Source organism: Siniperca chuatsi, linkage group LG3 (assembly GCF_020085105.1).
Source record: "Siniperca chuatsi isolate FFG_IHB_CAS linkage group LG3, ASM2008510v1, whole genome shotgun sequence".
NCBI classification, from domain to species: domain Eukaryota; kingdom Metazoa; phylum Chordata; class Actinopteri; order Centrarchiformes; family Sinipercidae; genus Siniperca; species Siniperca chuatsi.
Window position 1 is genome coordinate 7,285,196 of NC_058044.1, and position 12,855 is coordinate 7,298,050.

Below are 12,855 nucleotides of genomic sequence, written 5' to 3' on the forward strand. Positions count from 1 at the left end.
TTTTTGGAAATGTGTTTAAATAAGACTGAGAGTCTACAGCCAGCTGTGTGACTGTACTTAAAAACAGTGATGCTTTGAGCAAATGCTAACATGCTCACAATAACATGCAGGTATACTGTTTACCAAGTACACCACCTCAGTTTAGCGTGTTAGTATGCTAACATTTGCTAATTAGCACAACACAAAGTACAGCAGAGGTTAATGGGAATGTCATTAGTTTTGCAGGTGTTTGGTCATAAACCAAAGTATTGGACAAAGTAAGTTTTGACTTGATGATGTTGAAGTTTTTACAATTCATCCTGAGAGGGCACGGGTATCTATACTAAACTTCATGGCAAGGCAACCAATAATTGTAAAGACATTTCACTAAAAGCCAAAAATGTTAACCCGTTGGTGGCGAAAGAGTAAAGGTCAGGGATCACCAAAGTCAGTAGAATTCATTATCTGGGGACTATGCATGTCTGTACAAAATTAAAGTAGCAATCCTATAGTTGTTGAGATATTTCAGTCTGGACAATGTGTTGTCAGCAGTGTTGGACCAACCCACAGAACGATAAATCCCATGAAAAAGACAAAAACCAACTGTATACTGTAGACTACTGTATGTAGTTTGATTTTTTTTAAAGGCTCAGCAATTTTCTAAACATGGGCACTGCAGTTTTTAGCTAACGTTTCTCAAACAGTCGTAAACAGGGCATTTGTTGGGGACTATTTTCTACTGCGGATTAATATACATTTGGCGTGCTTATGAGTATTTACAGCAGCAGGACGGTGAATGGAAGCCATTCCATTTTTCTGTCACTATTTTTTGTGGATGTAGCTATAGGTGGCTATCAAGCTATGCAGGAAGATGACATTCTTAAACCTCTGATTGGGTTGACTCTTTCTCCAACTGGGGGAAACAACATTCAGTGGGAACAACAGACCTACTATATATTAATCGCTGAGATGTGGGCAGCCATTCAGAGATATCAGGCTAGGTGTACGTGGCATCTGTACAGTGGCCATGTTCATCGTAATGAACATGTTACCCTGTGTAACAGTGTGGCTCACTGATATGTTTCTAAGAGAGAGAGAGATCTATGTCTCCTCATTTCCGGTCAGGATTGTACATACCAAAGTGGGTTTTGTTTTTGTATGAACAAACAGTAATCAGAGCAGGAAAACCCAGTGGGGGGCAGGCAGAGAGAGAGAGTGGGTGGAATCATTACTGTGTGTGCTGCTGTTTGTGCTTTTCGGGGGGGGGGGGGATTAAACTGAAGGGATAACTCAAAGCTGATTGAAAGCCGTGGCAGGGCCAGAGCATGTGACTGGCTCATGTTGATATTATGGTGTCATCGAGATCATAGTTTGTTTCTCTCTAACACCCGTCAATCAGGAAAGCTGCTAAAAAGCATGTGTTCAAGTGTATATTTAGCAACACCGCACTGCTGGCTTCAGCCTGCATTTGCTCAAAAATTTCAAATCCCCTATGCTAGAGAATGAAAATGGTGGATTTAGGCACTTAAAGTGATTTGTAGAATCTTTGTTTATCATCAGATCTTTCCTTGAAAATCATGAAGCATATTATAGATCCTGGGGGGAAAATAACAATTAGTCATTTTAGCAATTTAGTCATTTGTACTCTATATTTTTGCCAGGTATAAACAGTCTGCACAGTTTGCTCAAACTCTAAAAAATCCACCCGGCAAGTTGAAAGGTCATTTAACTTTGCCTCTTCCTGCTACAGCATCTCAAACAAGCCTGTTAAACGCTATTAAATTACCTCTACCTTGGCAAAGGTAACATAAGACGGGCCCATACAGCAGCATTGCTTCTTTTGACTTCAGATGTGATGTGTTTACCAGCTCTGCCTACCTAATTTGTATATGGAGATTAAATCACACTGCGAGCAGAAGTAGTAAATGTACAGGCCTGTAATCATATGTCATCATTCAGATTGAGATAGTGATCATGAACATGTTAAACCAAGTAAACCGTACATGTTACTATAACAGCATAAACTGAAGTAACAGGATGTTGTGGCTACTCTGGTCAGTTAGGGAGGAGCAGCCAGAGTGCTAGCAGCAGGCTAGCAGGTGGGTTTTGATATTTAGGTGCCTACAATTACTGAATTCATTGCTTCTTGTTAATATAGTTAAGTTATCGTTACATTTGTCCCCTCAGCACTCTTTTATACAGTTGTGGTGCTACATTGGATCCTGGTTCAATAATACTGGCAAACTTCAGCTGCTGTCAGTAAGGTGCACATACTGAATACCTGTGTAGCCTAAAGGTAGAGTCACTCTAGCACCAGTCTCCAAAATTAGCTCTTCCATTCAAAGCAACTGAAGTTTCTGTGACAGACACATACAAGAATGCATTTCCTGGTAGGTACACCTTTGTTCAACTTCACAAATTTGCCTCACAAATTTTGCAAGGTCAGCTAATGCAAACAACGATGCACTGTGTTTTGAAATGTAGAAGCCATGTTTCTACTGTATCTGTGTGTCAATTTCCTGTCTAGTACAATATTTAACTACCACACTACAAACTGCAGCATTGTTCTCATGTACTACTTACAGTTTATGATCGGTCTGTTCAATATTAATTTATTACCAAATCAGACCTGTGAGTGTGGGGCAATTTTGTTGGGCAGAAGGCTAATGTACCTTAATGTAGTGCAAAGTAAGAGCCACTTGGATTGAATGCAATTTTGTTTTCATTTAGGACGGAGATATATGGATATACTTAGATTTTGCCTGTGAAACAACACTGTGTTAGCTTTGACATCCCATAAACAAATATTAAATTGTCAAAAATATTATTTAATATTATGTTCTTTTAATTTGTGCACAAGAGTTATTCATTCAAGAGTATGTCTGGGTATCAAACCTCAATACTTACTACTTTAACACATTTACTTTTTGGAAATGTGTCCATAGCACAGGGTATGAAAAGTGTAAAGTGCTGAAAGCTGGCATTAAATGTCAGATTTGTAATCTTTTTAACTTAAAATTCCTTAATTCAGTGAGCAGGGGTTAGCTCCTGGTTGAAAACAAAATGTTGCTAGTTTTATAATATCTTATTTAAGTTCTTGTACAGCTGTTTTGTGTTTAGTAAAACATTTAACAAACTCCAGAGCACAAATTTGTAATTCTCCCCTTGAGACCTTAAAAGTCATAAATAAACAATGTCAATAAAAAATCCTGACTTGATAACACCTCAAATAAGTCCTTTACAAAGGGAGGGGACTAATGTTCTCACCCTGTCCAAACAGGACACTCTTGCTGCTGAAATAACCTGGGAAAAAACAGAGGGAGAGGTTGGTGTGTTTTCAGCTGATCCACTTCCTCCCTGATGTTGGCTCTCATTTGTCTTGGTTGGAAAGTGAGTACAAGGCTGGAATACTGATGACTGTTACCCCCTCCCCCCCTCTTTCTACCTCTCTCTCATCTTCACCCCATCCATTTATCCTCTCAACACATACTCTACATTCTGTCTGCTCAACTGATTTCCTGCCTCCTGTCTCTCTCCCCCCTTTTTACCCTCCTCATCTCGGCTCTCTCCCGATGCAGCTGCACTTCGCCGACCCAAATTTCACTTCCACCCCTCCTCTCCTCTCCTTCTATCCATCTCTCCATCTGACCTCACTCTACCTCTCCCGCTGCTCAGTCTATCACTTACCGGCTACATTATCCAGCTCCATTCCTCCTCCTCCTTGCCTTTTTCGCCCTGCGTTCCAACCAATTCCTCCTCTCATCTTGCCTTCAGCATCCTCCCGCATCTTGCTTGTCTTTTCTGCTTTGGCTTTCTGCTTTCTCTGATTTAGCGTCGGCCTTCTGTCCTTCTCATTTGGTCTGCCGTCACCTTTCTGTTTCTCTTTCTTCCTCTGTGTCTCTTGCTGGCCTGTGTGAATTAGTTCCTGGTCTATGTGGGTCACGAGGGTGATGAGACGTGAAATCAGAGGTGTGTATATGTGTGTGTTCCTGTGACAGAGAGCAAGGGAGAGTGGTCGAGGGAAACAGGAAGGAGAGTTACAGGGAGAGAAACAAAAAAACTACAGGACAGCTCAGACTCCGCAGGTGACGTCCAACCTGGTCTTGAGAAATTAAGTGAAATGTCTCCAAAGTCTCCAAATACAAACATGCTCTGTGGACAAAGTGTACACCTGCCATCCTTGTAGCTTCTACATCTAAAACATTGTAGTTTGGTATGGCAAGGCATGGTATCTGCCTTGACTTCACAGCTCTTGCTTTTTTAATTGCTTATTAGAAGTATTTGTCTTAACTTAAGGTGCAAATAGCCTAATTTATAGTAGGAACCATCTCCTCCAGAAAAACAACTGCGCTTGTTCTAAATGCCCAAAAAGTTGACATCGCTGAGTTTTTTATATCTTTTTTTACATTTTGCTAAATTTTCAAGTGTGATTTTGTCTTTTCACTTTGAGCTACAAAGGAAGGCCTTAATCTTAACCTGCCTAATAATCCAGTATGCATACTGATTTAAACCCAGACACTTGACCTTTTTCCATTTATGCTTAATTTATTACTGTGTGTTCTGCCTGTAGCTTCTTCGATAGGCAGTGGTGGAATAAGTATGGAGATATTTTATTTGAAAATGTAGAAATACAAAAATGTAAAAATACTCCATTACAAGTAAAGGTCAAGCATTCAAAACCTTACTTACGTAAAACAACACACATATTAGCAGCAAAATGTACTTAAAGTATCAAAAGTAAAATCACTATACAAAGTATTTATCTATAACAATGCATCATATTTTATAAATTGATCATCTGTTTTACATGTAAAATCTAGATCTGAAAAGTAACTACTATACTATAGCTATAGCTGTGAAATAAATGTAGAGAAGTAAAAGTACAATGTTTCCCTTTGATATATAGTGGAGTGGAAGAATAAAGTATCATAAAATGGAAAGTAAAATACAAGTACCTCAAAACTATACTAAGTGCAGTACTTGCATAAATGTACTTAATTACATTCCAGCATTTAATGTCCAAACTCTCACCACACCACACCTCCTCCCTCTGCTGCTGCTGTGATTCACTGCAGGTAAGTTACCGCTTGTAGAGAGAGGAGGGGCTGGTTTGTCTCAGCCAGCAGTAAGTTTACAAGAATTTGCCAAATTTTAAGATTTGTGGCAAACTAAGATAGAACAGTTAGACTGCATACAGACAGCTTCATTTTAGCATGTTTGTAACAATTCACTATTAGCCGAGCTAGCTCACTGTGCTTGTGTGAAACATAAAAGACTGCAGACCAAGCAGATTAAAATATAGCTTTCTACATGCCATGTTTATGCTTGTTGAACAGGTGTATTGATAAAGTAGGCCTAATGCTTTTTACTTGTGGAGGTTTAATAATGCTACAGTCATTAATGATTGAGCACTGGGCCCATTTAATACCATGCTTCAGTACCCATCCCTACTCACAAGTGCCGATCGGTATGTGCAACTCTCAACAGAGATAGCTACTTCCATCATCAGCTCTGAAAAAATACATGTGTTTAATTATTTTTTACCAGTTGCCTCATCAGGCAAGTGAGTTGCTAGATTTACTTGCCTGATGTGGCATTTTACTTGCCCCGGGCAATCGAGCAATCCTCATTGTTGAGCCCTGCATGGGGATTAATGGGGATTGACTCGCTTTTGGAGCCAGCTTCAAGTGGCCATTCAAGGTACTGCAGTTTTTGGCACTTCCACGTTGGCTTAATTTTTCAGCACCGAAGGTTGCAGCTTGGTTACAGTATGTAAAAATAATCTGTATCTTGCTGCAAAGTGAGCTGTTCATCTCCAGTGAGGTTTAATCTGAATTTAAAAAGGATGTGAAATGCATGCTGCATTTACTGGGATTTCTTAAAATCCGTCTCTGTGGCATTTCACATTTAGGATAATGGGAAGTGAAATGCATTTCATCCTCAGTGTCACCTAAATTGCCTTCTTTCCACAGTCTGTGCTCCCTTGGTGACCAGGTTTTTCAATGGTGCTCTCTCTCTCACTGCTCAATAAAAAAAACCGACATGATTTATGAAATATGTCATCAATGTTAGCACAAAGGTATAGAGGAGCAGAGCATCTCACCCCACACTGAGTGACTTCAATTTATCACTTGATGACCAGGGTACTGTGGTACTGGACCATAAAAGTAGCTTTGTTTGTTGTTTGTTTCCATTCATTTGAGCTTCTGTGGTGTAAATCGATCCGTTGATTGATTGCTTCATGGACTGTTTGATTGACTTAGTGTCACTCGGTTGCCAGCTTCTCTATTTAAAACTCCCTCTCACCAGCAGGCTGTTTGTGTGAAGCAAACTCAACAAAAGTTGAGTTTTCTTTCAACGTGAAGTTAACTATCCGAGGAGAGCTTTTGCTTTACCCAGGATGATCTGTTGTCTATCTGATGAGGTTTGTCAGCAGACTGTCTTTCAGCCTCTTTCCGAGTCTTCTTCCCTTCTCATTTCTCTGCAACAGCGCGAGGCGAAGAGCAGCCATAAGGTTGTCTCTCTCAGAGCTCATTTTTACAATCCCTGAATTTAATGAGCATCTGCAGCGGAGCAGTCGATAGTTTGCTGATGAGCAAGAACTCGTTTGTTTTGATCATTCGCTATCTGGAAGACTTCAAAGTTGGAAGTCTCAATAGATTTTCTGTGGGATGAAGTGGCAGGAGATCTCTGCAGCAGTGATGAAGAAGGACACTCCCTGAAATGTCAAATCAAAATTGTAGTCACAAAAAGTAAAACCCTAATTTTGCATGAATCAGTGAATGAAGTAAATCAGAAGGAGGAGATCATGACGGCAAAGAGGCTGTGCTGAACTGTGGGTGCTGAATCATAGAAGTCTGAAGTGGATTCAGTTCTTGACTTATGCAACAAAGTTTGCTACTGTGAATTAAACTTTTATTTTAAGTTTTTATTTGTATTAAACCATCATCAAATACTTTACTGCTAAATCGTGTTTGCGCAGTAGGAGGTTCTGCTGTTGGCTGCATAGTACTAATCTCATATTTTATAAGATCTACAGTAAGAAAAGTTGTGTAGCACCCCAGTTGAATAAAGGAAAGCCTTGACTGATGGTCTAATTCTGTTTATTTGTTTCCGTACACTTCATTAAACCAATGTAAGAGCTGAACAGAGAAGTAGACAAACAGAAGGCAAGAAAATAAATTACAACTCTGTTAGATTACGTTACATTAATTGGCTGATAGCAACACAAAGTTAGCTAACTTAACATAAAAATAATCCAAAGTCCTTACAAACATATAAATTCATTAAACTCAACCTTGTTGACTGGAGCTAAAATTACATTCTTGTTGTTAACATTATGTATTGCTCTGTGAGTTACTGTACTGTTTGCTTGTCCTGTTTTTGACTGTTTGTTACATCCGACTAAGCTCCTTTTAAAATAAGGTACCTCTGTGTTTGACGGAAATAACAAAATAAAAGCCATTAAAACAAAATATACAAACAAACTTTACACAAGTTAGGCGCAAACTACACTGTGTATTGGGGTCTTTTAAATTGTGTGACATATTGAATACTGGGGTTATTGTTGTTTTATTGTTTCCATTATTTATTTCCAATTTCACTTTTATAATTTTAGTGTTTACATAGTGCTACTGCAGATGGACTTTTCATGAATTGTTGTTTTGCAGATGTTATGCCTGTTGGAGTGTGTTCGTAGTGGCTGTTTTGTGCATAAAGACTAAACATAGCTTTTCCTTTGCTGTTATGTTTGCCAGTTAATCAGGACAAATTCATTATGAGAGGAGTCTCAATTCTCCCACTGAACAGAAATAATCAAAAGACTAAAACAGAAAAGAGGTCACATTTATTCTCAGATTCTTTAAATCAGCAAAGGTAAGCATTTTGTTTTCAGCTTTTTAAGTACAGCATTAATTTCAGTTAACTTCAGTTCTGTTAAGTTATCTTCATCTTTACGCCGAGGTGAGCTTTTGATTTAATTTGGATAAAATTACTTTTCTTTAAAAAATACACAAAAACATAATTTTCCTCTTAGCTGGAGTGCTATCTATGCATCCCAATAGTGTTTGTGATTCTCTGACATTCGCTGTGGCACAGTGGCATCTGATGACGCTCAAAGCAGCACAAAGTTACATTTGACAGTGACGTCTCTTTTCGAATATAACCACACTGTTAATTACAATAATCAGCAGACTGTGTTGGAAACACTTTCTTCTTATTTCTGCACAGAGAAAGAGGCACAGTGCGCGTATGTTGTTTTGGTTGAACCATGCCTTTAACTAATGATGTTGGTCAGTATAATGTAACTGCTGAGCCTTGTGTGTTATAAATAACAATCCTCTGTAGTGTCATTCATCTACATCTACTCATCCATTCTTTTTGAGATCAGTCGATTTCTTTTCTTCCTCCATCCCTCCTTCCCTCACACAAACTCACCCACATCCCTCCCTGCCCTACCTCCCTTGATCCCTGTCTCTGTAATTCAGATTATTTTAATTCATATTTCATCCTTCTGTTTTATTCCAACTTAATCTATTATTCACAGCCTGTTTTAAAAATGTAACAGTGCGAAGGTCGCTGATCCGTGCTCGCTTCTTACTGGCTCATACAAGATACCATGTGCACACACACACACACACAAACACACAGACACTCATACAAACACAAATAAACAAATATACTAACACACATCAAAACACATAGAAATGTCTACAGAAATTATGCATGAGGGTTGAGACCAAGGTTTTTCAGAGTGGCCAAGAGAAAGATACAAATGGGGGGGAGAGAGAGAGAGAGAGAGAGAGAGAGAGAGAGAGAGAGAGAGAGAGAGAGAGAGAGAGGCTGTGTTTGGAATTGCATACTAATGTACTATTTATACTAAGTATGATGTCAAATTGAGTGCGTTCCAACTGCATAGTATGTGGATTTTGTGTATGCGAGAAATGCCCGGATGTATACTAGATTAGCAAGAATTTCTGAGTATGCGGCATGAGCTTACTGAACATACTCAACCGCCCCAAAATACATTGTGTCTCTTCAGACTGTCCAATGACGGACTGCGAGGCAGACGGTTCTCGCAACACCCTGTAGGTTGTTTTTTTTTTTTTTTACAATTTCCTTATGCTATTTCATCACTAAATTCAGTTCTGAGAATTTTTGAGTCAAGAAATCAACTGTGTAGATTTCGAATATTGACAGTTTTACAAAAATTGATGGCGAATCGAAAATCTGCTCGTTTTCGGAGCTAAGAAGCTCCACAAGCGCCTGCGGCAGTAGCTAGCAAGCCAGCCGGCCAGTCCCGTTCACAGTCCAGCTCTCCATCTTTGATCTTCATAGTTATTTTACCTTAATTGCTATTCTTCTTTAAATCAAACATGAACCAGCAATATCTTTATTAATGTATAAAAATTTGTACCAAATAACCTCCAACAATAGGAAGCAAAATATTCACATCCAGTGTGAGGGATAGTGACAAGGGCAAATAGTAAAATCTGGCTTCCCCTTTGATGTCATCAAATTGGAAAACAACAATAACAAAACATAAAAAGATCATAAAAATGAACTGAAATAATTAAAAAAAACATTTCGCTGCTTTTAAGAAGGGTTACCATACTGTCATGTTCATATCATATTTTCATTCAACAAAAGGAGATCAGAAAATTCAGGCAACTGCAGAGGACCACATATAAATCTGTATTTATAACTCACCTGCCACCATCATCATAATACTTAAATCTACATCCTGCATATATTGTATAAAAGGACACCAAATATTTTCAAAGGGCACTTTTTTCCTTTTAATAATGTAAGTATCTTTTCCAGAGGCAGAGTCATGGACAACACTTTATTAAACTTTGGTTTACTGGTCTTTTTCCAAGAAAGTGAGATCATTATTTTGCAAGCAGTTAACAAAGAACTAAGGTAGCAATATCTGTCTTACATAAGTAATGTTTATCAGGGTATAGTCCTGAATTATTACACTTTGTAAACCTTGTTTAACCTGCTTCTGCAATACTGTATTGCACTGTACTATGGTGATGTCAATAAAGCAAATTTGAATTTGAGAGAGAGAGAGGATTAAAGAAATGATAACACTCAGAGCAACAGACAGAAAGAGAGACATGTCTAACAAAAGACAGGAAGAAAATGAGAATAAGAAAGAGGGAAAAGATGGGAAAAGGGTTGGACAGATGTTGCATACTGAGCCAGCAGATGGTGGAGTTGGAAGGAAAAAAGGTAAATGGGGGAGCGAAAGAAACAGAGAACGAGACAGAGAGAGAAAGTCATATTCATAGAATTAAAGATGAGGATGAGGAATAGAGTGAGAGAGCGAGAGAGAGAAAGAGCAGAGGGAGTGATGGAAGTTGTTTTAAAAAACTAAAGAAAGAGGAGAAATGAAGGGAAGTACAGGGAGAAACACACTGCACGCAAAGTAACACACTCACACATACACAGACACACTAGAGTAGCAGATCACAGAGCAGTTAAATAGGATCATAATAATTAATAATTTAAAGAAGCGAGTGACATGGCTGCGGTGTGTTTCCCTTTGAAGCGCACTCTCACACGTAATGTACAGAAACCATCACCCCAACTCTCTCCCTCTCTGATGTGCATCTATGCACTGAATTCTAATTGCCTCCTTTACCAGCCAATTAAATGGCAGTATCTGTCACCATGACAGCTCATTAGCAAATCAGCATTCAGCTTTCAGGCAGTGTGTTTTTCCAGCCGCACGTATGTGTGTGTGTTACTCTGTGGACGTGTGCATCAGTAATGCCTCATAACTTTGCCCAGTATGCAAAAGCCGATCGCTGACCCGACCACGTGTGTGTCTGGGAGTGCTGCTATTAGCAGGAAATGGAAAATGTTTTTTTTTTCCCGTGACTGTGCATGCAGATATAGACGAGAGAAATGGGAGCTCTGATTCGTGGCATTTTGTATCTGCAGCCGCTTCTGAATCCATTTTCATTTGTTTGGAGGAGAGATTAGTTCCACGGCTGGCAAAACATCGTCAGGCGACACAGGGAAGCGGGTTTCATACCCTGCCAGACAGGGAAAGACCCAGCAGAGCATGCTGGGAGCAATGACTAAGAACAATGGCGTTTTGCCTCATAACTGAGGGGGTTCAATTATGATCTCTACTACAGATCATCTTTGTAAATTACATTACAAAAAATCTGTACCAAAATGAAAGAAATTAATATTTTATATGTTCTGGTTTCATGATTGCGCCGACAGTGACACTAACAGCTGCCACACAAAGAGCACAAACTTTGCACTGCAGCCCACTTTAACTTTCTAGCTGATGTGACCTTTTTATTTACAAGCATGGAAACATTTCTTGTCCTGTACCGTAGCTTAAGGAATGCGTTACCAAATGAACATACACTGGGGGTGAAAGTACACTGCTAACGTCATTGTGCAGCTTAGATTAGAGTCAGCTGTAGCATTTGGAACAACATAAAAACTTAGCTTGCTTGAGGAGCAGCTGCCTCCAGAAGTATTTTTTAACACTGTAAGTCCTTTCTCAAGGTGTTTTTCAAAATTTTTATTAGTTTTCATTATTTTGACTTTGTTTCTAAATCATATTTTTTCCCCCATCAGTTTGGTATGGCTCTAAAAGCTACAATGCCCACCAGCCTCAGCGACCAATGCTATAGAGAAGAAGCCAGAGGCAAGAATCAGAGCCGCAGAAAATTCAGAAACCTTTGTCGTTACAACTGGAAACAAAAAAACAAAACAATAGAAAAACATCTCACCATACTATCATTGCTGATCTCATCCAGATTTGACCCAGAATCTACAAGTTAACTAAATTTAAACTGCTGAACGTTTCATCAAGTTTCTAGAGAACTTGATGTTTAGCTTCAGTTTGCTGTTAGTGGCCTACGCAACAGGTCAGTGATTGGATGTTTCCCACCAAAATGCTTTTTGGGAGTCGTAGTTGACTTCTCAACTTAAGTTTTCATATACACAATTATTTAATTAAAAAAAACAAACATATTTTATGGCACAGTTCATCTTTTGTTCTGATGATACACCTAGCACAGTTTAGTGCCCATCCAAGCCTTAGAAATGCTCCAACTGCCAGTCACCTGCCGAAAATGAATGACTTTCACTTACAAAGTCGCCTAAAAGCCTAAAATATCTCCTCCCACTTCACCTACTTCTATGCCACTGCTAACAAAAGCTGCCTGTCCTTGACTTGTAAGCTACAATTAACAGCACAAGTTAATTTACATTGTGTGTCCATGTCCCTGCCTGCTGAGCTGTCATTCACCAACCCACCCACTCTGAGGCTTGGAGAATTTCTGATGCGTGGTAGCAGTCTGTACGGACATGGCTTGAAAACGGGAGCTCGGACCAGACGGTACAAAGTGTGGACTAGTAGCTGTAGAGGTGCAAGTTCTTGAGCAAGGTAACTGCTCGTGGAGCTGTGCTACCCGGCAGCCCCATCACTCTGGCATCTCTCATTAATGCATGTCTATAGGTCTGGTGCGTTCAATTGTGTGTTTCGGGCCTGTGTGAGCGTATAAATGAAGAAAAATAACAACGGAGTGAAAAATGTGAATTTCCCCAAGGGGACTAATAAAGTACTTTTTATTATTATGTATCTCCAAAAAGTGTTCTTTCTTTCAGTGATAAAAACCTAACAATAAACCTGAAAATCATTTTGATCATGATTTTTAACTCCAGAATGGGGTGAATTTATGTATCATCACAGTGCTGCTATCAGCGTATACTCTAGTGGTTGTGGAGTGGGAAGGGAAGGGTCATCAAGTCCAAGTGCTAGCTCCTATAGTCTGCATGAAAATTTTACAAGCTAGCTGTTTCCCCTGTAAGCAGTCCACTTGTGCCTCTCTTGGTTTGGCC

At 39.2% G+C, this 12,855-nt stretch overlaps 1 protein-coding gene across 3 annotated transcripts in view; it reads left to right on the forward strand.

The window, feature by feature from the left end:
* Window positions 1-12,855, forward strand: part of LOC122873631 (protein ELFN1-like) — a 107,432-nt gene that overhangs the window by 49,363 nt on the left and 45,214 nt on the right. The window contains exon 1 of one of the 3 annotated variants that reach the window (XM_044190606.1): window positions 3,352-3,369. The exons of the other annotated variants lie outside the window; for them this stretch is intronic. The gene's annotated coding sequence lies outside the window, so the exon portion shown is untranslated. Of the gene's footprint in view, window positions 1-3,351; window positions 3,370-12,855 lie in introns of those variants that run through there. 3 annotated transcript variants of the gene reach the window in all.